General features: G+C 36.2%; 1 protein-coding gene and 1 long non-coding RNA gene across 4 annotated transcripts in view; one reads left to right on the top strand and one right to left on the bottom strand.

Annotated features, from left to right (window-relative positions):
• SNTG1 (syntrophin gamma 1) overlaps window positions 1–27961 on the top strand; it is a 351378-nt gene that overhangs the window by 25860 nt on the left and 297557 nt on the right. The window lies entirely within an intron of this gene.
• Window positions 9051–10030, bottom strand: LOC118161465. Its single transcript, XR_004748045.1, has 2 exons — window positions 9794–10030; window positions 9051–9139 (listed from the first exon to the last, which is right to left on the bottom strand). It is a non-coding gene; the product is annotated as an uncharacterized LOC118161465 (long non-coding RNA).

The raw sequence follows: 27961 nt of genomic DNA on the forward strand, positions 1-27961 counted from the left end.
AGCAATGCCCAGGGTCAGCTGCTGGAGCCTAATACCAATACTGAAGCAAGCTGAAGTTAGAAGGGAAAAGTCTAGACAGGATGGGTCAGTATCCAGGAAATGAAATGCTAAGAAACAAACACAGCAAGTAAGGATGCTGAAGAAGGATGCTGAGAAAGGTCATGTGGGGATGCAGGGAAGGCAAGCCAGCAGAACAAGGACAGACATAACAAAGCTTAACAAGCAGGAACTCTGGACCAGGAACTGGACTCAGGCAACATCCATGGTAATGGGGAAGGAGAACTTTTTTTTTGTGATTTTTTTGTGATTTAATTGTTGATATGTCTCAGCTCCCTCCACTCTAAAGTATTGACAGATACCCTTAATTACCTCACACAAGTAGTAATTAGTTTGTCTGAGTGAAGGTTCCTGAGGTATTTACTGCACACGACTGTATTGCAAATTGAGGTGAAATTAAAATAGGAATACACCATTTTGCTGTGGTGTAGTTGTTTTTGTGTCTGTGTTTAGTTCAGTACAACCTTCTATTTAAATATCTATTTCTATATTTAAATTCTGACAGCAAGAGCTGATTTTTTGTTTTTAACATACTGCTACTGCACAGTTACAGTATGTTTCCCTGTATCATTCTGAAATGAAAGCATTGCAATAACTAAAATTATTCCAGAATTGAACTTTATGGGGAGCAACAGTTAAATATCCATTTAGAAGAACTTTGAGTTACAATAAATTACTAAAGCTGGGAGTTGACTTGTTTAGGTCAGGCTCATAGAGGCTATCAAGCTTGTTCAGAGATCCCCTGGAAAGTAATGTGCCAATTCAGGAAATAGAAATCAAATACATCTATCCACCAATGGAATCTTTCATGTTTATGAATTGATTTCAATGTCAACTCCAATTTGTTCTTAGATTTTTGAGGCATTTCCCAACAGACAGGGCTTCAGTGATTTATTTTTTGTTGTGAACAAAAGTGCTCTGTTTTTCTTGGACAATGCTAAGCTTCTCTCAAGATTTCTGCATCCTGCTGCTTTGAAGCATGGCCTGTCTTGTGCTTTATCTGGAAATGTTGGCCAATTGAATGTTGGTTTTCTCTAGGAGAAAATGAAGAGAGAGGGCTGTAGGCTAGTCTTTCTGATGTCTTGCAAGGCTGTTGCACAGAGGTCTGTATGAGGAAGAACCCTGGCTAAAGGAAACTTCCCTGGAAATACTAGTGTGTCTTTGTAGGTTTTACAGTTGGCTTTACTATTTAGTCTGCAAAAGCTTCTTTTTAGGGTCTTTTATTGTTATTATTATTATTTATTTTTTTTCTTCTAGCCCCCACAGAATTAAATATACTATATAATTTATTTGTAATATTTGATTGATTAAATGTTCAGACACTAAAATAAACAGTTACATTTATTTGTCTTGCTAGGTTATTTAATAGATAATTTATTAAATATAACTGAATTTTCCTGGATATAAATTTAATATGTAATCTTCAGCTTTTGCATCAGATAGTTATTTTCTCCTGTCTCCTTCATGAAATAATTTTTGGGAATCCTCAGTATATAGAGAATCAGCCAAGTCATTGGTTTCTCATAACTAAGTCATGAACCACAGCAACTGACCAAGTAAATGCTCTCCAAAATTATGTTTAAAATATTTTACCACGAGCATGACACTAATTCAATGACTGTCACAAACAAACTAGTAATACTGAATAACTTGATCATAAACTTGAAGCCCAGTCAAGGATGACTGTGATTTGCTGCTAAAACAGCTTAATCGTGTTGGCATGTGTTGGCATTAAGGCTCTGTTGCTTAACCGTGATTACCAAAGGCACCACTTAAAGTCGTTAATTTAGAAAGAACAGGTCAGATCAGATTCCATTTGAATGACTTGGTGCTGCCTGCTGCCCACATTTAGTTAATTCCAAATACATTTGCAGAGAAGTAGCAAACAGTTGATTACAGTATGTGACTGTAAACAGTCTCATGCCTGTGAATTAACAGAATAAATTGAATATATAAGGTTCCTGTGTGGGAATTAGCAGGGGAAAAGCAATTTATTTCAGACTGAAGACACTTAATCGCTGTTGGAGTGCTTTGAGCATCCCTGTAAAACAGGATGCTGTTACTGCCCCTCGTCTCAGATCTTGGCTGTTCTGCTCATGCAGAGCAACCCCATGAAGGGAGTCTTCTTTCCCACTGAGTGCTCTTGTTGCTTCACCACTGGGTGAGATTTCACTGGCATTATTTCATTTTGTGAGAAACCTTTGAAGGGGGTGAGATGGAGCATTGACCTTCATTCTGTAGAACTACTCTGGGCAGAGCAGGGAGATGGGACCTATACCTCAGAAGAATAAGTGCTGAAGGTCTGCCTTATCTGCTGGCCTCCGTTTGTCCGTATTGCTTTGCCAGTTCCTTTCTCTCAGATGAGGCCTGGAGTAGACCTCACCTAGCCTCTCACTATCTTCATTTTTTTCACATGCTTTGCAAGAAATCTGTACGTTATTATGCCTATTTGAAAGGCTTAAACCTTCAGGCCACTTTATTTTCTTTTGGCTTTGCAAATAAGCTTCTAAATATGTGGAAATTGATTGCAGCTTACAAGCAGAAACTCCTTCCTATCTTGCTCTATCCTCCACAACAGCAGAATTACTAGAAGATGAGTGTTGCTTTCAAGCTTGGCTTTACTGGTTTGGCACACAGCTATTTTGAAAGTACTTTAGACTTCAAAGAAGCATAATATTATTTGAAGTATGCCCTGTGAAACAGAGATGAAACAAAAATTAATGTTTCCTACCTATTTAAGGAGCTTTGGAAGGTAGTGGTTGTAACTACCAAAAATGTTAAGGCCCCATTGTAATGAAGGCAGTATGAGAGGTCTCTAGGGATATGTTTTGACTATTACAGAATGCAAGTAGTATCCATCAAGGACAAGATTACAGAGGAGCATTCACATTATTCAGCATGTAGTGGAAATGAAACTGCACTGCAATTCATGGTGATGAAACACTCATGAGACCATTGATGAGATTATGCTATGAAGAGAGATTTTGCAATGCTTTGAGGTTATAACTGGATTATGTTCCAAGATTCATTGGTATATAAATAGGATCTTGAAGGAAAGCTATAACATTCATGTCTTCTTCAAAAGGAATGAGATAATAATGATAAAATACTATTAGTGTAGCATGAGTGTGTTTTTTGTTTTATTTACTTTTTTTTTTCACTGTTTGTATTTATTTTTTATTGCACATTGGCTATGCAATAATATAAGAGATAAGTAAGATTTTTAAGTCACATGTGAGAGCTTTTACACAGTGAGGACATTTGAGCAAAACAATTTGCTCCATGTTTCTGCAGGCAATATTCTGGTTGTGTAATGAATGAATTTAGTGAGATTCATTTATATATATGCTGGAATTTTATGATTATAGGTTATTTCTTGTCATTTCTGCTTTAGTAATGTTTTAAAATTCTGTTCTTGCTGATGAAAGATTGTTTCAAGTTGTTTCTGGTAGAATAGGAAAACCTTTCTGAAATGATTTATTGACTTTCATCCACCTTATTCAAAACTCTGTTTTGTATGCTTCATATTTGTAATGAAATATATTTTTTTTCTATAAGGAAAAAAATATATTTTGAAGCAAATTATACATTACAAATGACTTACATGTCTTAAAGAGCCTTAAAGCTGATTTTAAAATGATCCTGGTAGAGTATTATTTTTCTTGTCATGTTTTTTTTTGAGAACAACATGAAAACTAATATTTATTATGCAGTACGACTGACAAAGAACAATCAATCTGTGATTTGCTTTGATACATTTTTATTATGTTCAGAGCCAGAATCTTGCTCAGTGGTCGTAGCTACAATTTAATCAGTAAAGAATATAAATTTTCTGCTTTGACAGCCTAATGATGTAGAAAACTCTGAGGAAGAAACGGTCAATAAAGAGGTAAATACTTACTGATCATACCCTTTTTCATAGGAAAATCTTACCTCTGCAGTGTTAGGTAGGTTCTGATTTTACTGGTGCAACAAATTACTTTAGTACCTTATATGCTAAGAAGCAAAAAACTTGTCCATTAAAAAATGCGTATTTAACCAGATAAACAACCTTTCAATTCATGTATTTGTAATTCTAGAGATTGTCCATACAATAACTGACTTGAATGGTCAGTGATGTAGGTCAAATACGGTATGACACAATAGCCTAATTTGTGTCATGAAAAGAAAATATATACTCTAAAGATACTTTTTTTTTTTTTTTTTTTTCCTTTTTATTTATTTATTCTTTTTCCAACCCCTACTCCATAAGGGCTAATATTCTTGTGGCTATTTTCAACAGCATCAGATGTCAGAGATTTTGGGGAACAAAACTGCTTAAAATTATTCTGTTTTCCATCCATTAATGTGCTTTTTTTATATATTTTTTTTGGCAAATTGGGATATTATGGGCTGTCCATACATGTCTTTCAGTTTGTGAAAAGACTGATGTTTGTACAAACTGAGGTACTTTTGCTGAGTCCATTCAATAATTTGGTGTTTTTATGTAAGGTTTTATTGTATTTGAAAGTTACATATATTACATTTGTATATATATATGTTATATACCTGTCATATATGTTTTTGTGTGTATTTAATACAACTCCATACAAGTCCATTCAGTCTGCAAGCGGTGCCATGGTGAATACTTTGTATTATGTTGGTATTTTTAAGAAAGTATACAGTTTTGCCCCAAAGTGTGAGGACTCAGATGTCTACAGTGCTTCCATTTTCTCAGAATCCCTTTGTCTTCTGAGAATATTTGGAAACAGTGGAGTAATTTTGGGAAGCCAATGTATTGCTAGAATGGAGTCAAGTGGAAACAGATCTGGGAGAGATCAGCACCCAATGTCAACGCAATAAGAACTTGAAAATTTGCAGTTGTTGTAACTATCTGCTCAATAAATCTAACAAAATGAATTAGTGGCTGCGCTTACAGACAGTGTAGCAAATATTAGGTTAAGTTAAAATTAGTATGCATAAAGGAAGAGGAGAGAAAAAAATCTAACAGGTGCCTATATTGCTAAGTATCTTCCTGTATTTGAGGCCTTTATAATAAATATTTATTATTAAGGGAAATAGATATTGCCTTGTATTGCAATGGTTGTTTCTGGTAGGGATGTACCCTAGAGCACCAAGTTGACGATGTCCAGTTGGTTTACTGATTATAGTAATCTATGCAACGTGTATGTTGTACCAGGCCTGGTAAATTCTGCATCCTGCCACTCTCACTGCAGACCAGCTGAGGACAGATTCATATATGCTACACATTTTTCTGAAAGGGTAAATCAAGAACAATATAATCAATACCTTTTTTATTAGCTTGTCACAAAAAAAAATGCACAATATACTCAGTATTTTATTTGAATACAAAAACCAAAGCGTATTTATAGGCTTTTTGTATTAGGCACCATCTGGACTGTACGTGACTTTAGGATTGCATTAACACAGTACTTGGCATTTTACAACCGGGGCACCATGGAGATCTCATTCACAATTTAACATAAAGTGGGAAAAAAGCCTGTACTTTTTCAGAAGCTAGTATGACATAATTTATTAATAAACATTTAGCTAAATTTTTTCTTGCTTTCAAACTAGTACAAATTCCTACCACAAGTACTTTTGTATACAGTTTTAAAGATACAAATTGGGTAACGGGGTGCTTTTTTTTTTTTTTTTTTTGTGTGTGTGTGTGTTTTTAAAACATTTATTGTGACTTTGGATGTTATGTAGATGCCTTAATCAAGACCTCTTCTCAAAATAGTGTATAATCTTCTGTGGTAGGACAATTTAGAGAACCTAAATTAAACTTATTTGTAATAAGCTCTAAAACAATCTCTCTGTATCTCTATTAAAAAAAAAAAAAAATGCTTGCACTGTGTAATATATTTTTTTATGAGTGTTGGTAAAATAATCCAACATACCAGATTACAGTTTGATATCTGAAGATGAATTTGGAACTTAAATATGCTAGAAACCTGTTTGTCCTGTTTGTAGAGGTTGTTCTGTAATAAAAAACCTTTTCTTTAAAGCACACTGCAATTTCATGTATCACCACAATTCAGAGATTTTATATTAGGATAAAGTAAATGCCATTGTAACTGTTATTTGACAAGAAATTGTCTGGAAAAAAAAAAAAAAAGCTAAACAGAGAGAAGCATTGAATGGAGTAAACAGACAGATGTATATGTTTTTTCCTGTTAGAAAAGCAATGTACTGCTACTTACAACAAGCTTTAGAAGTATTTGGAACAAGTCTGGTTTTAATACAATCCAAGAAGAATGGCACTAGGAACAATGGGAAATCTAGGGCAGAAAACAAGTAAGAACAGAACCTGTGAGAGTGGAGGACACACAGATGTGTTTGGCTGAATAACTAAAACTGGCTAAAATCATGTCAATAAAAGTGCACTGGGCCATGTTCCAATCTGTCAATCTACAAATCAGATGTCTGCAGGAATCATACAGATCCCATAAAATTTGGGAAAGGTCGTGTTTTCATCAGTGTCTTTTGAGATAATGATAACTTTAATTTGGGAAAAAACTAATCCTCAAATTTTAACACTTGCATTTTCTCAAGACAAGAGTGTTAAACTGTAAAATCAATTTTTTTAAAAAATGTGGGTTATTTATTTATTTATTTATTGCATTTGCATGAGTAACTATATATATGCATGACAGCTTCAGTCTGATTGTGTTGAATAAGCTAATGATAATATTACTACTGAGAAAAAGTTGAACTGTGGTCTGTCTACCTGTCTTGCAAATCACTCACTCCTTAATAATGCCAATGACATTTCTAGCACTACTATAGGAGGAAACTGAATTTCCTGAAATAGTTTGAATGACAGAAGCTCTAACTTCTTGGAACTACATTAACTCAGGAAATCTGCTGCCTGTGTTTTGCACACAGTACCTTAACAGCAGCAGGAAGCTCTTGCTCTAAATGCTCATTGATTGCTGAAAGGATGTTGTCATAAACACAGTGCTGAAGGACTTCCCATGCTTCCTCCTAAGTGTTTTAGTGTCTGGTCTGTATGGTAGAGTATCTTTACAAATATCTGTATTTTCCAAATTAAATATGGATTACTTCCCGGTAATACACAACAGAAAACAGATCACACCGGTAATTTCTTGGCTCTTTGGAGATCCGATTGGCTTGGCAGAATCAGACTAAGCTACCAAATTCAGTCTCCTTCACAGTGCATATTGTTCCTCTGGCAAAGTCCATGTCTGCTAACTCCTTTTAAGTACTTGCTATGGAGAAGTAATAATTTTTAAGTGCTCTCAATCTATGGGAAGAAGGTACCCTCTCATACCTGCCAACTCCCATTCACTTTTGTGAGCATGGGTTATCAAATGTTGATATGGTTGATCACGTTTCCATCCAGACTGCTGTGTGGGCCACCTGCCCCTTCTTTGCAAATATATTCCAGGAGAAGTAGAGCAACTGACTCCTGAGGGATGCCTTTGTTCTAGTTTATGGAGTTTTTAACGAAGGTTAGCAGCTGGAAATAAGGAAGGAGCAGAGCAGCATAATCTTATTTACTTCTCTGTGAAGTACTGAGAAATTTATAGACCACATGGACCTGATCCACCATGCAAGAAAGCCTCTGACTATTCCCCAGCAGTGCTGATCTACCCTCCATACATAGGTGAAGAAAGGAAAGCAAAGATGATATGCAGATGGTATCTGGGCTTTATCAATGGGTAGGAACAGAAGGCTCATTGCCTTTACAGCAGTCTGTTCTTTTAGGGGAATATTTTTCAACTGCCTTTGAGTACTTGTCCCACAGATCCAAAATACCAGTTGGTACACACAAATTAATACAACAGGGGAATAGGGGCTTTATTAGACATGACTATTCTCTCTTCAGTTAGGATGTTCAATCTTTGTATAGGCAAAATTTAATCTTTTTTTCTAAGTGAGGTGTTAAGAGCCAAGACGGACTACCCAGGTTAGTGGTGTTTTGCAGTTAAATGGACAACCCTGTGAGATGCATGCAAGGTCACTCTGCCTACCCTGCATCCCACACAATATATGCCACCAATATTCTCTGATTTGCAAACTGACCAGCATTTTTCTTGACTAGTTGAACCTGCTTCTGGGGTTGGACCTGTTTTGGGGATGGTTACTGATCATCATGGAGTGGGAAGGTGGAATATTCTTAATAGGAAGCTTTGTAAAATGATCAAAGCTAAGACCTTTCGTAGAGTACCCAGTGTGGCTACACGATACTTTTTGTTTAAGAAAATGTTCTTCAGAAGTCTTTCATACTCAGTCAAACACTGAGATATGTGCTTAGCTTTAAAGGTGAAAAAGTTTCTGCTAAATTACTGATTGATAACTTTTGTTATCCTGATCTTAACACAAAATAGATGTGAAATTGTACTCAGATTCAGAGCAAGCCAGTACTTGAAAAATATTCTATTAATCTCTATACCATAGCTGATTTTTGTCCTACGAAGTTTGTTTTCATTGAATACTCTATGAAGATTACTTAGGTAGCTAAGTGTGATTGCATTGATTTGAAAAAGTATTTTGAAAACTGCTTGCTTGAGTTTGGAGATTCCCTGTGTAGAGGTTTAAATTAGCCTTTTATGCTCATCAAGGTGATAGGAAGACAAGGAAAAAGGAGACTGTTTTGCAAAGACTTGTGTCATCAGTTCTGAGTGACAGATTTTATTTGGGGTGGCAGGGCTCAAGGAAATGAGATTGGGAGAGGGACGTTTTTCCTTTCAGTTAGCAATTTGCCTAAAAACAAAAACTCAAAACAACAACAAAAGTATACAGTTTCCCAAGTTTCCAAAGGGGAAGGGAAGAAATTTTGTGTTGATACTTATTTAATAATATTGTGGAGTTTAATGAGTAGATATGATCATACTTTGGAAATTCTGATTGATCAGTTATGGTACAGTGATCCTGCTATTTGTAGTTTCTTTTCTTTGTGTTTGCCAAAATTTATTGCCTATTGAGTTGACTAGTTTTCTCTGTACTTTTGTACAAGCGTTTTGATACCATGTTCACTTTCTTGACTGATTAGAATAATGTTAAACAGTTAGAATAATATTACTTCCTTATTTTATAAGCTGTACTTTAAAAACTGTGACAGATTAAAGTCTTGTAATTATAGTGGTCATGCACATACCCTGTTATAGCTATGCTGCACATGAAAATAAAATAATGTTTTTGATATTTCTTCTATTTCTGGTTCGAAAAATAGTATTTCTAAAATCAGAGTGCCAGCAATTGACATAATACTTGGTTTTACATGATGGGACCCGTTACTTAATGTTTTTTTTGCCAGTCTCAGGAAAACAGTTTGCAGGAAAAGCCATAGAAGATGTTCTTATGTTGACAATATGACAAGTTATTTTTGTTCTACTCTATTTTTGCTATATATATTATATATATATATATATAAAATATATTATTTTGCGCAAGCACTTCTGTATGCATATATGCATATATAAATATTTAAAAATGTAGCAAAATATATATTTACAAGTAAACTTTTATGATTAAAAAGTATTTAAACATATTTAACTTGTATTCCATTTAGAGAAAATATACTAAAGTGTACAGCAAGTACCAGGTATTATAAATGTTAAAATAACTGTGCTCTTTGCATTTTAAGAAATACTTTTCAAGTTACTTTTTAGGTGCTTTTAGGATTGTAGATCAGTGCTTACCATTATGTTATATTTAGCATTCATTGTTCTTGGTGCACACTTTTATGTATGAAAGCAACTGTGACAACTTAAGTTCACTTAGCCATACTCTTTATTAAATAATACTGTTACCACAGAACAGCTTGCTTTCACATTAGTCTGAAATAAAGTTTCATGCTCTCTTTTTAATTTCTGTTTTACACTGCGGTATTGCACTTCATTGTAATCCAAGTCTGGATTCAACAGAATAGGCTATAAGAGCCTTCCATATTTGTGACTTGACTGCCTCTTCTCTGAACAAATCTGACCTATGCTTTTTAATTTATTTTATTTTGTTTTGTTTTATATTATTTTATTTTATTATTATTTTTTTGAATTCTGGTACCTCTGACCTTTGCCATACTACTGCAACCTATAGCCTGTGGGCTTGGGGTGTTTTCACTAAAGCTCTTCATCGTTGTAGCCTCATCACTTCAAGTTTAATGTTCCCTGACCTTGGAGGATGACTGAAGCCTGGGAAATCTTTAGTTTACCATTTACTGGAGAAAATAAGTTTTCTTTTTCCCTGGAATTCACTTCTACATTTTGAATAACGAACCCATCTTAAGGGAGGTGCCATATTTTGTGCTGATGTCAAGTGACCCACTCAAGTAGACATTTATTACGCTTGTTAAGTGTAGAGGAAACGTGTAATGCAACAGCAGTTAGTGGCTGTTAAAGTCTCATCAGAAGGTTTTAGTTGCCTGTTACTTGGCCTAACTTGTTAGCAGTTCCATTGCTTCAGGTTGGTCTCATCCACTTTGCATGTTAGACACTCCTCTAAGGAAATGGGGTTTAAAGTAAAGGTACAATTAAAATGAGAAAATGTGTTTTAAAAATACTTTAATCTGGGATTACAGGTATTAACACTACACTGAAAGTAACATCACTGGATGAAGCACAGGTTAACATCAAAATTATTAGTGATCCTGGCTTGTTTATTAGCATGCACTAATTTTTAAATAGCTTTGGGTACTTATTTGCAATTGTTGAGTGAGCCACTGTGATTGTCTGTTCAGAATACTTGCAAGGTTCTCAGTTACAACCGTGTTGGGTATCACAGGAAGACTTACAAAGATCCCGTCTCTAGAGTTAAGTTGGTAGCTCTAAATTTACCTTCTGTTTCACATTTGAGTCTGCTCAGTTGGTTTTTGCTAGGCAGGCTTAGAGCTGTTAACAGAGACATCAGTATATGTTCTCTCCCATCCTAATATTAAATAAATATTTGCAAAGGCACTCCTACGTTAGTAAGCTTCTTGTATGAGGTCCCTTCTGGTCTTTTGGCAGTGTTACAGCATTCATCACTCTCTTTAGGATTTCCATTTTTATTCTACTGAAGTGTATTACCATTATGCTATGATATCCAATAATTTTAAGTGTTGACAGTTCTTCTAAATTTATATGTTCCTGTTTTCTTCAAGATATCTGGACTTGAAGAAAGACCACACCATTTGGAGTGATTACCTAGCAGGTAGACAGGCTGAAGATTTGTAATCAAATTTGTAGAGTTATCTATTACATTTATGTAATTCAAAAATTTAAATTTTTATTTAAAAATCTATTAACAAATAGCACAGTCATAAATAAAGAAATAAGAATGTAACAAGCAATAAACTAAAATATGTTGATAAAAATCCTATGAAATTAAGTAATTATTAATTTAATATTAAATGTAGGAAAAATAATAATATATTAAGAATAGATTATCAATGAACTAGGAATTCATATATTAATAAATTAATTATAAATGGATAATATTTATAGTTCTGTAATAATTTCAATATTTCTTTTAAAATAATGCCTCTAGTTAGGTATATTAATACTTTTATTGATTCAGTAGATTCAAATGCCTGTGATGTGTATAGCACGTAGATTGATGTTATATCACAGACAGCTGTGCTCTGAGGACCAGATTTAATTAAATATTTTTGAGTGGAAACATATTCACTGCAAATGTCATTTTCAATTTTTTTTTTTTTAAATTTAAAAATTGAAATAGTATTTGAAACTTTCATGAAATCTTGTCTTGTAATCCCAGAAATAAGCAAAATGTTATTTTTCTGAAAGAGAAAAAAACAAATCATTCAGTTGCATAGGCAGGAATGACACATGCACACTGTGAAATTACTTGCAGGTTGATGGAGTCTTGTATTCATTTTGTAAAGGCCCTGTAGTATGGCTAGTCCCTGTAGTATGTAGTATTGTATACTTGTTCGTATACAATTCTGCAGTATAAATACAAATGGATGAGAATTATGATTTTGTTTTCAATCTGATTTCTGTTTTCATAATTTTTAATCATATCATAAAGTCTTCAAATAGTCAATACTTATAACGTTCAGAGATGCATTTTCTCTGTGCAATTTTAGAAAAATATCAGAATTCACGAATAATAAAATGGTATTTTTATTATGGGCTGGATACTAAAAAGAAACAAGGGGCTTCACAATCCCTTGTTAGGGTACATCAGGAGTTCAGAAATTGCAGGCATTTTAAACTGCTGTGGAAATTATGATGTCCCTAGAGTAACAGAGCTTGAATACTAATATTTGAGTTTATATTGATGCTAATGAAACTCTGCAACACAAAAGCTAGCATAAGCAACAAAGTACTTGCTGTAGGTACTATCAATGCATCATCAATCAATTACAGTCCTCGATTAAGGACAAAAATGCAGGAGTGCTTCCTAGTCGCTGCTTTATATTGACTGAGGATGAGTTGGTTTCATGAGTAATGATCCAGCTAATGGGATAGAACAGCATTATTGCAGAATGAATACTTCTAGTTAGTAATCCGTAGACTCTTACACATATTGTACTAAAATATTCTGTAGTAAAAACAGGTTTCCTTAGTGATACCAGAGCAGATTGGACTCTTACCATACTCTTTTGGGCATCGTTTGAACAGAATGTTTAAATGCCTATACTTAACCTGATAATTAAGCCAATTTTTGGTTTGGGAAAACACAAACAAATTCTTACTATACACTCATTTAAATCCTTCAGCGCTCCATAGCGTTTCAGGGAGAATTTGTACTCCTACCAGCTTAGTGGCAGACTGGGTGGTAGTATTTTCAACAGTGGATTTCAAGGGTAAATATATATATATATATAGCTGTTAAGTTTATTTAGTTTAAAATAAGCAAAGTAGATCCTGTTTCTTTGCATGCAGATTAAATAATCTGAAAAGAAAGTGCAAAGCTATACGAGAACTGTGATCAGTAGCTATTAAAGGCAACTACATTTGAAAATAAAACTCAAAAAATATATATTTTAGGTAATTACTGTATTATTATTAATGTTAAAAAATATTTTAGAGAGAAATCTAAACTAGGCAATATATTTTTCCAGACAACTCTGTGAAACTTATAAATTCATGATTTATGTGTGTACATAGCACATTGTTTTAGTAATTGACAATAAGATTTTCTGTATTGAAGTGCACTGCCTCTATTACACGTATATGAACTAATAAATTAAATTCTTTAATGTGTAAATCATCTTTCCTTCATTAAGTAATAGTGGAGGATCTGGTAAAAGAGCAGCATTACAGGGTGGAGATGAGTCTGTGATGAAGAAAAGCACGTAACACAAAATGGTGGCCTTGTATGGCCTATTTCAGTTTCAAAAATTCAGTTTTAAATAACGGACCCATTTCAGATATATGGGTGAAACACCACATGTAATTAGTATTCTGAAATCAAAAATCTTTTTACAGGCACTTAATCTGTCATCTGACTGAAGCCAGAATATTAGCAACTATCTCCTTTGTTCACAGATGACATAAGAAGTATAAATAGCCTTGTATAGCCTTTTTTTTTTTTTTTTTTTTTTTTTTTTTTCTTCTATGTACTCTTAAGAATATTTTTGAGAGGAAAAAACGTGTCTTGGTGCCTTGGTGATGGGGAAGAAATATTGCAGATAGTTATGTGAAAAGATATTATGACACATTTTCCAGGAAAACAATATTAAAGCAGAAAAGCACACAAAGCTTGAAAACCACAATTAAGACTTCTAGAGATTATTTATGAGAAGTAAGGAAAGGAGCACTCAAACATAATTGCTAATAAACGATTAATTAGTGGACTGTGTACAGCCAGTACATATGTACACTGGAGAAAGACAGACTGATAAAAAGGGCTTTGATTTACTCAGTTAATATGTGTAGGAGTAAGTGATAATTAGAAGTACTCTGTATAAATAGAAAACAGGGAAGGTATTTTGACCAGAGAATTTTGTCTATCAACTGTTGCTGGATTTCTCAGAGCTAAATGTTGATTCTGCCGTGATAGATCTGTAAGTAAGGTTGTCCCACGTTGCAAGAAGTCATGCAAACACCTCCTACTCCAGACAGGAAAAAGTTGCCTCTACTGTATTAAGGTTTCTTTTACCATGTAATGAGTTTTATTGATATATAAGAGGGAAAAAAAAAAAAACAAACAACAAAAAAAAACAAGCAATACATAAATAGAAGTATATTGAGACATATCAAAGTGCATTTTAGAATGATTATTTTACAAGAAACAAAAATGTTGATGGGAATTTTTTCTTACTCATGGATTAAGTCATGCTTTTATATATACATATATATACACACGTACAAACATAAAAGTTTTGAAGTGTTGTTACTTGTGTAGAATTTACAAACATATATAAAAGTAGCTACGAGACGTTTTACCCAGGTACATTCATGAAAAATAACATAATAGTTCTTTAAGTCTATAAATGATTATCTGCTTTAGAAAGTCAATGTTAAGAACTGTATGCAGTACAATACCCGTAATAATCTAGAGAGGCTATGAAGTCTGCTTCTATCACATACATCTGGGAACATTTGCATGTTTTGGAAGTGTTTATTGTTTTTCCCAGAAAAGATTGATAACCTTTAGTAAATGTGTATTACATTTTAAAACGTTGATTACATTTCTGGATAACATATTGCATATTCAATTCTATTTGATCTTTTTAAATAGTTTTCATTTTCATGTGTATTTTCCCTTGCTGTAATTATTAGCAAATTAATTTACTTAACTGTAGATTTCTTTCATGATTTATTTTCAACCAAGTCTGTCTTGTGCATCTCACTAATACAAGGGTTTAAAAAAAAGTAAAAAAGTAAAAAAAAAAAAAAATCTGGGTTGAAGATTAATAGTGCATAAGAGCATTTCTAATTACTTTGCATAGAGGTTCAGTTTCTGTAAATATGTTTACCAAGGTGTATTGAAGTAGAGTGAGAAGCCTACTCTGAGTCATTATAAGTGGAATATAGCTTCCACCTGAAAATGTTTTATGTTTGTGCATATGTGCAGGAAAAATAAGGGCTTGCTTTTGCCTTTGTGGTCATAGAAAGTTATTTGTGTTTCTCGATCAAGCAAGAAAGATTGGTTTGCTTGTTTTTACCTGTTTTTATAAAATATGGTTTGTATAAAAATACCAAGCACCAGATTAGAACAAGTCATTGCTTTGCGAAGTCCAGTATTGGTTTTATGAAAGTCATCAGTACTACAGGTTTGAAATGCAGTTGCAAAACACTGAAGCGACATAATTATTATTCAGCTTTCACAATCCAGGTGTCATTCTTCATTCTCATCTTTTTCTTCTTCTTCTTCTTTATTTATTTATTTTTTTTTAAATTGCTTTTTTGTATAGATAATTTAAACTTTATTTAAACTTTATCCTGGAAATACGTCAGTAATGTACCACAACTGTAATTGCACTTTCTTACTTAAAAAAAAATAAATAAAAAATGAATTTTATGTAGAGATTATTTTGGGTGAATTTTAAACTGGTGAGTGATTCACAAAAAGTTGGTTTTGTGACAACTTTGTAATATCATCACGCATTTCTGAGGAAAATGACTTATTTCTTCTTTCTCTTGCTCCTTTGGAAGTGGACTAATTTTACTTTCCTTTGAGAATTATCCAGATACTGCAGAGGCTTTTGTTACGGACAACAGAATTCAAAAGATTAATACAGAATAACCACACATGGTTGTACAGTTGAGATGTGTTGTGCTGGCTGTTATGCTGGAAATGTCAGCAGGTGCTCTGATGCCTGTCTGTGAGCTAGCAGGGCAGGAGCTGGGTGAGGTTGTAGCTGCGGTTCCTCAAATTTGCCTGGAGTCTTCATACAGCCCTTGGTGGTCAACGACAGATGGGGATGGCTGGCTCTGAATTCTGTCATTGCCCTTAGGCTCCAATTCTCCCTTCTTTTGTCCTCCATTGCTCATCTTCCACTGTCCTCTTCTGCACATATCAGAAGACATACACTATTCAAGGTCTGAGAGGAGATACATAATTGCTGGCCCTGCACTTGGTAGGGCTTCTTGCAGGTCTGTCCCCAGCACCACAAATGAAACAGAGCATGCAGGAGACAGCTGCTACAACTGATCAAAGCAATGCATTGAGAGACACTGGTGCCAAGTAAGAGAGGCATGATGAGCTACTTGGGGAACTTGGATTCAGTAGCAAGTCCCTTAGAGCAAATGTGTTTAGCAGCAAATTTAGAGTCTCCGTGAGTATGCATGTGTATAACATAAGGATTTATATTTTATGAATATATAGCTTAATATGAATATATAGTGGAACATGAACGACTCAACTTTTCAAATGAAATAAGGAGTATGTCAGCTTTCTCAGAGTCAGTTTTTTCAGGCAGAATCTAATGGGTTCATACATCATAGAATTAAATGCTTTAATATCATGTAATAGTGAAAAAAAAGTCTACTTTGAAAGAGAACTCTGACTGTGATCAGATTGATGATCATCCATTCCAACTGAATCTTGAAAGTGGTGTTTTAGATGAGTTTACCAAGGGCCCTGTCAAGCCAAATCTTCAATATTTCCAATGAGATTGCACCACTTTTCTGGCAACCTATTTCTAATGTTCAGTTACCCACACAGTAAGGATTATTTTTTTTTCTTATATCAAGTTAGTATTTCCACTGATAAAGCTTTTACTTGTTGCTTCTTGTTGTGTCACCATATATCCTTATGAAGAATGGCTCTCCATTTTATCTATTAACTTCTTTTTAATTATTAGAAATCATCTTTTCTGTAGGCTGAACAAACCCAACTACATCAACCTATGGTTGAATTCTTCAATATTTTACTCATTTGGGTGGCCCTCCGCTTTTTTGGAGGTCCCTTGGTGGTGTCTCTCTTGTACTGATTTGACCAAAGTAAAGCCAATGGAATATATTGAAAATGTGGACAACAAAATGAAGAAGAGCTAGGGAGTCGAATAGGATAAGGTGAGTAGAAGTAGAATTAACTTACAATGCAGTATTAGTGATACTGGAAAATATGTACTTGTTCTCTTTTTTTTTTATACTTCTGTTTTGGATACAGTGCCCCTCCTCCCCTCTCAACTGAAAATAAGGTAAAATATTGCTTTTTTTTTTTTTTTTTTTTTTTTTTCTTCTCTCCCCAGTCTTCCTTAAGGATTCAGGTTAGGAAGGGCTTTTTTCAGCACTTCTTGAAAGCAGTGTTAACAGATCCATTCCCATAGAGGAAGATGATCTTTCTGTCCTTAAAACTGCCTGAGTCATAGTGTATTTGTGAACTAGCAATCATGCATAATTCAAAGCAGCATGGCATAGTCACCAGAATGTGTGATTCATCATACTGATATTGCCTGGGCAGTCTTGAAGGACAGTGCATTGGAAGTCCAATTCCTTCCATTGTTCCCAGAGGATTCTGCCCTTGGGGCTCCTGAAACACAATAATCCATACTCCTTCAGACAGGCTAAATGAAATGGGTTTGGAATAGGACAAATGGCAGTAGCTACTACCAAGTTTGCCTAGTATACTGTGGAACAAGTTGCAAATGTGAATAAGTAAGCTGGCAGTCAGATTAAGTTTAAGCATGCAACAAAGGCATAGGAATGGGAATTAAAAAAACAACATTTTAGTCTTACTGGGATTAATTGCTGTCCTTCCTGAACTGATCCTGCAGGGGCTGCACACAGGCAGCAGCTCTTCAAGAACTGCTCCAACATAGCTCCATACCACAGGGTATGTCGGTCAGGATCAAACTGCTCCAGCACGGGTCCTCCACGGGCTGCAGCTCCGGCCTGGGGCCTGCTCCTGCGGGGGCTCTCCATGGGCCGCAGCCTCCTCCAGGCCACATCCACCTGCTCCACCGGGGGCTCCTCCACGGGCTGCAGTGTGGAGATCTGCTCCATGTGGGACCCATGGGCTGCAGGGGGACAGCCTGCTCCACCAGGGGCCTCTCCACAGGCCGCAGGGGAACTGCTGCTGCCTGCCTGGAGCACCTCCTGCCCTCCTGCTGCACTGATCTTGGGATCTGCAGAGCTGGTTCTCACTCCTCTCTATCCCAGCTGTTGTACAGCAGGTTTGTATTGTTGTTGTTTGTTTGTTTTCCCTTAAATGTGGTCTCAGAGAGGTGCAAACAGCATTGCTCACTGGCTTGGCTCTGGCCAGTGACAGGTCCCTTTTGGAGCAGGTTGGAGCTGGCCTTGGCTGACATGGGGCAGCTGCTGGGCTCTGCTCACAGAGGCCACACCTGCAGGACCCTGGTACCAAGTCCTTGCCACGTAAACCCAATACTAGAGCTTGTATTTTCACGTAGTGGCACTCTGCACTATAAGGGTGGACTAGCTTGCTTTGTAGTAACGTCTTTGCATGATTTGGATGGTAAAGACCTTTGGTGGATTATTTGGTGGAATATAGTACACGTAATCCAACTGTAATCCTAACATCATCACCTGCTGCTGTTCTAGGTATTTGTGCTTTGGTGTTCTATCCACACCAAGTGAAGTATGTCTCAAAATTTTTGTCTATTCTGGACTGAAACATGCAGTTCTGTGTTGTGCTTGCAGTATTGTGTGTGCTTTTTTGAATGTGCAGACTGTGTTTGGATGCTGATGCTTTTTCCGTGGCTAGTGGAAATGATCTATATGACTTCTATTCTGTGGCATACATAAAATGCAACCAGCTCATTGTCATCTTTCTTAATCGGTTACTTTTCAGATGGAAAGAATAATGACAAAATAGTCTTTATATTTTTAGTAATATCCTGCTAATAAAAGTAACTGTGGTGACTTGTTTACATCAGAAATCTTTGTCTCTCTATTCTTCTTTTGCTTAAAATGCCCTACATGTCTTTGCTAGTGCCCTCATCCCTTTATTACTTGTGTGCAGTCCTTAAGAAAAAAAAAAAAAAAACAAACACAATACTTTGTCTTTCAAGCACTGGTTCTTAATCTTTGTTCAGTGAGACAGGATAGATATTAGGTGAATCTCTGGTAGTTAAAAACAAAACAAACAAAACAAAACACATACTTTACATATACAGACAGGGAAACCAACAGCAGCGGATAATTGAAATAATAAATGAACAGAGTTCCAATTTTTAGTCTCTTCTAGATTAGCATGGTGTGTTGTTCTAAATAAAGGCCATTGTGAAAATAATACACCTGCTTTCATTATTTTTTTTTTCCTTGTGTTTTCAAGTCCAGGGATCAGATGTAAAAGTAGAGGGTGGGATAAACTCTTGGTCCTTCAGGCTGCCAAAAGAACATTGGTTAACTTATTTGAAAATTCATTGTGAAGTTAGACATGTACATAAATCACCAGCATTTCATTGTTGCCATGTCTAAATCATTGTACACAGAAGTGGTACCCATTTCTCATAGCCTGGAATACACCCCTGTGCATCATCTTCCTACTGAGTACTGGGATAAATTCCAGGTACACATCACGTTTTTCTTGTGCTTTATGATTCCCTTTGAAGACTGGCATACATAAGAAGGGAGGAAGCTAACAGGTGTAATACAGGTACCAGGATTGTGTAATAATCTGTAGAGTGCTTCTGCACCACAATTTGTATGTTTGTAGGATTTGTAATCCATCTGTGATGATATAATAAAGTTGTCACGGGTCACGCAGTGATTACTTGGGACCCTAGGGAACTAGGGATCTTTATGCTCTTGGCAAGTTCACACACTAGATGCAGGATGCAGATTAGGAAAGGAAAGTGGCGGTTTGTGATGGACAGAGTCATAGTCTGACAACATTTATGACTAGAAGCACTCTGACCGTGAAAAACATAGACTAAGATTCAGATAAACTTCTCGAGCATTTTCTTCTACTATTGTCAATCAAGACAGTGGAGCTAAAGTGCATGAGCTTTTCATGTTGTGAACACAGCACTTCTGTTCAGAGTTCTGTAGGTATAGAGAGATCTTAGCTCTGTGGTGTGGGTCCCACTGTTCTGAATAATATGCACATAAATAGAATGCAGCTACTAGTAACATTTCTTTGTGCCTATTGACTGACATTTGGGTCTGTGGTTTCCTTATGTTTCTGCTTTCACTTAAGGCTAATTTCTGCAGTGCAGCTGTCCTGTGTCTAAGGCAAAGATTGGCACACTGGCTCCCCAGAGGCAGAGATGCACCCTTACCAAAAGCTCCATCTTTGAAAGAAATGAATAGTTGTAAATAAGGTTATTTCTATTCTGTTAAATCCATTTAAAATTTTGATCTGTGTGGCATCTACTATTTATTATTATATTGCTACAAAACACTAATCTGGTCACCAATGTGCAATAAGCTAATTATAGCAGGATCATCACTTTCTGTGCAGCAAGCAAAATGACCTGAAACAGATTAGATTTTAAGTTTTCATTCTAAGTACAATGATTTTAATCCTTTTCTATTAAATTGTTTTCTTGACAACCAAAACAATGTGCAATCAAAATAAGTATGCCTGTCTTATCTGGAATTTTCTCTGATTATTTCTGAGCTCTGTTTCTCTAGCTATTTAAGTCTGTAAGAGCTGTATGGATTTCAATGATGTATTTACCATGTACTTACTTAGACTTCAGGTTTACACATAAGTTAGACCATTATTACATAGCTTTCATACATTTCAGTGATGATAACTTCACCCCATGTTGCTTTTCCCATTATTTTCTGTGATACTTGGTTTGCACAGTGAGCCATTTATTTTATGGATTTGTTAAATCAACCTACAATATTTTCAAAATTTATCTGTTCCATTTTTTGACAGTCACCAATAATCTTGTAGATACTTATGATTGCTGTCCATGGTGTGTAGCAAAGTCTTGCTGAGTATAATGCACAAGGACCTTTTCATTTTACTTGAGACTTGTAAGTATATAAAAGAAATGAAAGGGGAATGGAGATCAATTATAAATATACATATATAAGCAAACAAACAAACAAAAATAAAATGAAATACAGGGTGCTTTATAATGTCACTGTATTTCTAAAGTGATCCACAGGTATTATCTTGAATGAAAATATATAATTATTCAGATACCTGCTATCTCATTGTGTCTAGGTGCAGCTACATTTACCTTTTCTTGTATATTCAGGAAAGAAAAAGTGTGACTTTTCCATAAATATTGCTTCTGGAAGTAATACATGGTAATTCATTCTTCCACAGGCACAATTAGGTGTTGAAATACATGCAATGGGTAAAATAATTCAAAGTCACAGACTGTATCTCAAATCAGTGTATAAACTATTGAAACTACACAATTCTCTATTTCTTAGGCTATCCTTTTTATATGAACTCAGACAAAGCAAGATTGAATATCAGTATGAAGATAGCTCATTACATTAGGACTACTGAAGGAGTTGGGGTCAGATTTAAGAGACTAGGGTGGACCATGAGATAAAGATGATTTGGGAATATCCATGGCTATATCCCTTGAGATTGTAAATCTACCAGGGCATGTTCACTGATGTCCAGGTAGCTGAAGTCCCCTAGCAAAATCATTGCCTGTGAGTGATGTTTCCTGTAGCTGAAAAAAGAACTCCACATTAATACTGTCCCCTTGATCAAGTGGCCTGTTGTAAACACCAACCATCAAGGTTGCTTTGTTGGTTTGGTCCTAAATTTTCACCCATAAGCTCTCGACCTGTGCATTTTTTATTTTTATTTTTATTTTCAGAGACAGCTCTGCACAATCAAAACCATTTTCTTGTGTAGAGGGCAACCACCTCACCTTTCTTTCCTTGCTTGTCCATTCTGAACAGTTCATAGCCTTCTACTGCAGTGCTTCAATTCTGTGACTCATCCCACAAAGTCTCAGTGACACTCATCAGATCATAGCTTTCCAGCTGGACAGCACCTTCCAGCTGCTGTTGATTGGTACCTCGATACATTAATATAAAGACTGTTCATTTGGACTACCAACTGCCTAACCTTTTTGGCAAAAGCTTTTTGGAGGGTTGGGGGACATTCCTCATTACTCTGGTAGGTGCACTTTTCCACCCTGTCATTTGCAAATATATGTGTCATGGCTTGGGGTCCTGTTCCCCAAGATTCATTAGTTTAAAACTCAATTCAAAAGATCAGCCAGCTTTCCAGCAAATACTCTCTTTCCTTTCCTAGATAGGTGGTCCCATCTCTCCCAGTAATCTCTATTCATCAGAGTAAGTTCTGTGATCACTGAAGTCAAGGCCATGGCCTTGATGATTGATACCACCCATGTAGCCAACAGTTGTGGTGGTCTCTCTGTGACAACACAGTTTCTGGGCCTTAGCAATCAGCAGACCTCCCTTGACTATATCAGGCCAGCAGATGGGCACCCCAGAGCCTCTACCCCAGTAGAGTCACCCACTACTAGCACTCGCTGCATCCCTTTGCAGCTTACAGTGTGTGCAGCTGGTGTACCTACATTTGAGGAAATAGGAGGAATTGTTATCCTGTTGCTGCAAGTTACCACAGACCATGACACCTTCCCCAGGGTGTTTGCTCTTGACAGCCGTCATCTAGTGGTCCTTAGAGGTACGTGACATGGGACCCTGGTCTTGACCACCATGCTTCTAATGATCTCAAAGCCCTGTTATTCCTGCTAACTCCCTGTAGACCTCAGGTTGCTGTGTAGGTTTGTACAACCAATGGCTGGCTGAGGGGACCACAGGGACCACATCCTAAACCTGTTGCTGAACAGAGAAGATGTCTGTCCACCTGCTGTCACAGTGCGCTGCCCCCAGTTCGTGTCTCCTTCTCATGGTGCCCACTAGGAGATGGTTCTCTGCAGGTCCCCACTGTTTGAACTGACAGTGGGGGCACCAGGCACCACACAACTTTTGCCTATCCCTCTTGTGAGAGCTGCTGCCTGCCGCACCCTGCCTCTGCATGCACAGCCCAAGGGTGTCGGGGTCCTGAAACACCCTCAGACACCCGTGGGGACCCTGCAGGCCTTGTGCTCCTCTCACTGTGGGTGGGTGGCCCTGCTGGAGCAGAGGGTTGGACCAGATGACCTCAAGAGCTCCCTTCCAACCTCAGCCATTCTGTGAAAATATCTAAAGGTAAAAATACCAAATAGAAACCTTAACTCTTAGTTATTGACTAAGCTCTAAGGCTTAAGGGGGTTTTAGAGGGTTGGGGTGGTGGTGGTGGTAAAGTTCTTTGCTATTATGTTTTGTTTTTATATAACGTCTGTAATTTATGAAATCTTCAGAGTTAAAACAAGCGGATTTTAATTCAATTTTATTACTTTTCTTTAGATTCCTTTAAATACGACAATATTCCTTTGGTGCTGGAATGCCAGTTATGTACAGATATAAAAGATTTTTATCAACCCTGGATCTGCTACATAGTAGCTATGCCCATGGATCCCTAATTGATACCATATTGCACTTAAAAGGCCTGCCTAATTTAATAAACTGTCTTCCTTTCCATACAGGAGTACTGTGTAAGACTATTCTGAAGATGGTTTTGTTCACATTTTGTCTAGCATGAAGGTGTATCATCATCATTCTTCTTTGACTTCCCTTTTCATTTTTAAGGATGTTTTAGTTTACAAGGGAGCAGTGTTAACAATAAGTTGGCTTATGCTAGAAGAAAGGCAATCTGCAGAAGTGAGAAACAGTAATTAGTATATGTGTACAATTCTATTGCATAGGGTAGGCATCAGAACAATATTGGTTAAAATTGGTCTATTACCTCCTTTGAAAAAGGACTGGTAAAAGCACCCTTGTGTCTCATTGTCTCTGCTTATGGTCATGCTAGCCTTGGTATTTTAATATTTCATTAGTTACTTTGTTTGTGTAGTGTGTTGTTTATAACAGTAAGGCATATCAATTCTTCGGCCTGCTGAGCACCTCATGGGAAAGTGTGGGACATACTCAGTCATTTGCTCTTATACGATGTACTCAAACAAAGCAAGTAAAACACATAGTAGTATAGAAATTAAACAGCAGAAACAAGTATGTAAGGAGTGTAAGACATTTCAATCTGTGCTTTGACCACATTATTATGCCTTTAGGCATCTTGTTAATAAATGTAGCTGAGTGTACATTTTATAACACGGTACTTTCGTAATCAACTTCACGTCATACAAGCATATAGTCATTAAGCCTGCCTGTTTTCAGTGGCCTTTACATAACTTCTTTTTTAGCAAATCAGATGCCTGAGACAGGCACCTGGTTTTCTGGATTTTCACCTGGGACATGTATTGCATAAGTCTGCTGTCATATATCACAGGCAGACGTTTCAGGACTTGAATTTTTGTGGCTTTGCTGGTATTTCTTAGCAGTCAGGTACAGTCTCCTGTTGTGACAAGAATCCTTCTACCACTCTGAACCTAACAAATTGCTCTTTTGAGTATAGTTGATTTCTATTCTCTTCTAGGAGAACATAGGCTAAAATATCTGTTGTTAGTGCTGTCCAGGATTATTTCAGAGACGGGGAAGCAAACAAACCACCTGTTTCTATCTATGACTAGAGTTCTAAAGTGACCTTGCCCTTCCATTTTTGCTTGTAGTGGCAGCTGTTTGCCGTATCTACCATCTGTCCTCTCCTGCCATCACCTGACTGTAATCCACTCAAGCATCATTTCTTCTTAAAAGAAGGGCTTGTACTAAGAGGGTACCTACTGGAACCAGAATAGGGTTATTCTAGGTAGGAAACAAAGGCTGAGGAAGGGATAGAGCTTCTGTCTTCAGGATGACTAGGGCAGTGTAGCGTAGCCATTAATATAGACTTAGGTAGCACTTGTCCCTGCTGGTAAAAGAAAAAGAGGAAGATACCCAGATTTTCATTCCAGACTCTTGAGGGGAGGAAGAGGCATTTTATCAACCTTGCTTTTTTTTTTTTTTTTTTCTTTTTCTTTTTTCCTTCTTCTTCTTTCTTTTCTAATTAACTTGGATGTGGGTGTTTTTTTTTTTTCTTTTTTTTGAGATTTTATTTATTTTCTTTTAATATATCTAGAATCCTTTGCATTTTCTTGAATATATTTGCCTGTCAAAGTGAAGATTCTTCGTTTTATTGACAGGAACTGAACGAGGCTGCAGAGTCTCTATCTGATGTGGCAAAACATTATCTAATTACAGATCAATATGACTCCAGTAACTAATGAAATATTATGGAACAAAATTGTACTAAAACCTTGTTATCTTTGGACTTGATGTAAATAATTGAATATCCTGATTCACTTTTGTGGGGGGTCATACACAGCAGGTAGGGGAAGTTATCAGCCTCCTATAAAAAGGAATACTTGCAATTTGAATTGTGCATAATTCAACTTAACTAAATTAACATCACCTGTGCTTCCATTTTCTTTTCTATAAATTGAATGAGAACCAGGTTGCCATTTTAAAACTTAGTTTTCTAGAAATGTCTTGAAAGGATATGTGATTTTAATGTAACATTAAATTGTTACTTATTAACCTATTCACATTTATTTGTTATGACCTGACTTCAAGCAGTTACTGTTCTGTCTTGTTCTATTGTTCTGACATGTATCATGTTTGCCTCTGCAAATCTGCTATCTTGAAACTGTAAGTCATTTTAGGCCATCTTTAGAATGGGCCTGCAGATGGCACGTCACTCAGTTCTACAGGGAGATTGTCAAAGAAATATATAAATTTATCAATAATATCTGGCTGTCTTTGTGGTACAAAAAATGCCTCTTATTTTCCATTTTCCTAACAAACAAACTTCATTAATAGCTGTTCCCACTTGAGACTATTCAAGAAGGTGAAAAAGGTTTGCAGAAATGGCTCAAGAAAAATTGTAGTACATTTGAAACTGCTTTCTCTTAGACCTCTGGAAGCCTTATAACATCCTTTAACCAGAAGATATTTAATCCAGGCAAGTGTAAGTACTTATCATCCACTCCAGTTTTTATATAAACTGTTTTGTGATGTGCCTAACATTACTTAAAACCCTACACCAGCTGGACTATTATACTCATCCTCTTTCAGAATTCTGTAATACTGCTGATGTTAATGCAAGCTAAAAATAGACTGCAAAATCTGTGCAAAAAACAATGATAGCCTAAAACGTATGTGTTGGCAGAAGGATCTATCCCTTAGTTGGCCTACAAATGAGGAAAAAAATCATTAAGCTGTATCAACCACCATGTTAATTTGAGGTAGACAAGGTGACACTTTACTGTTTTACTTCCATCTGAATTGTCTCTAGAGCTCAGTTCTCTTTCCACAAAGGCTAAAGCATCCCTTCAGGTGGCTTTTTCTTGAGGTTTATGAAAGATTTGTCAGTACTAAAGGACAAGTGTTGTTTCTTGCTAAAGTAGACATGATTTTCATTCAGGGCAAGACTTAACATTTATTCTTACACCTAAGGGTCTTTACGTTGATGAGAAAACATGTGAAACTTTCCTCTTTTGTTTCAAATTTATTACTATACACAGAGGCCTTCAGAGGAATCCCATAAGCAGTGCAGATTCTAGAAAAGAGGACAGATGCATCCTGTTTCTGAGATGCATATAACTTGCTGGCATCCTTGGTGAGGGAATCTAAAGCCAATCCTGCATTTCTTTTTTGTTTCTTTATTTTTTTCCCCAATGTATAGCTTGGAATTGCAACACGTTAGTGAGTCATGTGGATGGATGGCAAGGAAAAAATTTACTCCCTCATATTCCATCATTCATGGGGGCCGTCAGACCGCTCTTACCTGAACTGAGTCATTGCAATTCCATAAACAGGGGCAATGGAAAATATTGCACTGTCATTTTGTAATGGCAAGTGTTGGAAGATGCTCAAAGAAACATAGCCAGTACACGATAAGTGTATGCCTTGGTTGCATAGCTATAGCAGCCTGCAAGTTGTTTACTATAGTAGTATCTTCTTCCTCTTTTTCTTCAGTCATATTATTCAAAGCTTTTTAACTTAGTAAAAATAAAACTCCATACTTTTTTTTTTCCTCATTTTGCTCCTGCTGAATATACTGGTATTTCATGTTAATTTATTCCTTTTACAGTATGTATTATTATTTGTAAGGCAGACAGGTCTTCTGTAAGAAGTTTTGTTCTTTCTTCTCAGTTTAGAACTATAATTTCTACATTTAGAACTAGTATTACTACATTGTAGGACATTTTCAGGCCTCTTCACTTTTTAAATATGCCAGGCATGGCCAAACTTGTGATGCCTCAAATACGTGCTAAGACACCTCAACTAGGTTTCTGACTGCTGACCTGGGAGATCCTAATGCCCACAGTACAGGCCACAACCTCATATTGAATTTCATATTCTGCCATCATGTAATGCATCTCCTTAACCCAGCACTTTCAGTGTCCCAGTGATGCCCCTTTTCAATGTTCTTAGTTGGAAGGGCAGCCTTTGGTAGGGAGTTTTATGCAGCACAAAGCAGCGTAGAGTAGGAGGATCTCATACAAACTTGAGTGTTGTGACAACAAACGTGACAGTGGGATACCTTGATTAATAGCTCAAATACTTAGTCACTTTATTTCTTTAAAAGCTTTCCTGCTTAAAGTACATTCTGAACAGGTTTTCTTTGTGTTCTCAGGAGGTGTGTTAAAACCCATGCTGCACCACTGGTAAGTAAGCTTCATTCTTGAGCTGGTTTGTCCATTCCTGATACATGGCATACTTAGAACAGTCAAACATTAAACTGTGATTCAGTCATCTATTGAGATGAGGAGTATGTCACAGGATGTATTTTTTGAAAGACAGAGATGAACCATAATTGTCATATCTCAGTAAGCCCAGGATCAGCTTACTCTTCTAAATTCAAGAAAAATAAATTCTGTATTGATAAAAAACTAGTCAGTAGTGTTATTGTAATAGTAGACTCTTGCTACCTAGCAGACACACAGCATGAAATTATCATGCTTCTATAATTTTCCTTTCAAAGAACTTGTGGAGTTCATCTAGGGATATGTTGGCAGCTTCAGTTCAAGAAAAGCTGATGCTTAATCTACCTCACTTTTGTTTGATCTTTCATATGTGCC

The sequence above is a fragment of the Oxyura jamaicensis genome, chromosome 2 (assembly GCF_011077185.1).
Source record: "Oxyura jamaicensis isolate SHBP4307 breed ruddy duck chromosome 2, BPBGC_Ojam_1.0, whole genome shotgun sequence".
Taxonomy (NCBI): domain Eukaryota; kingdom Metazoa; phylum Chordata; class Aves; order Anseriformes; family Anatidae; genus Oxyura; species Oxyura jamaicensis.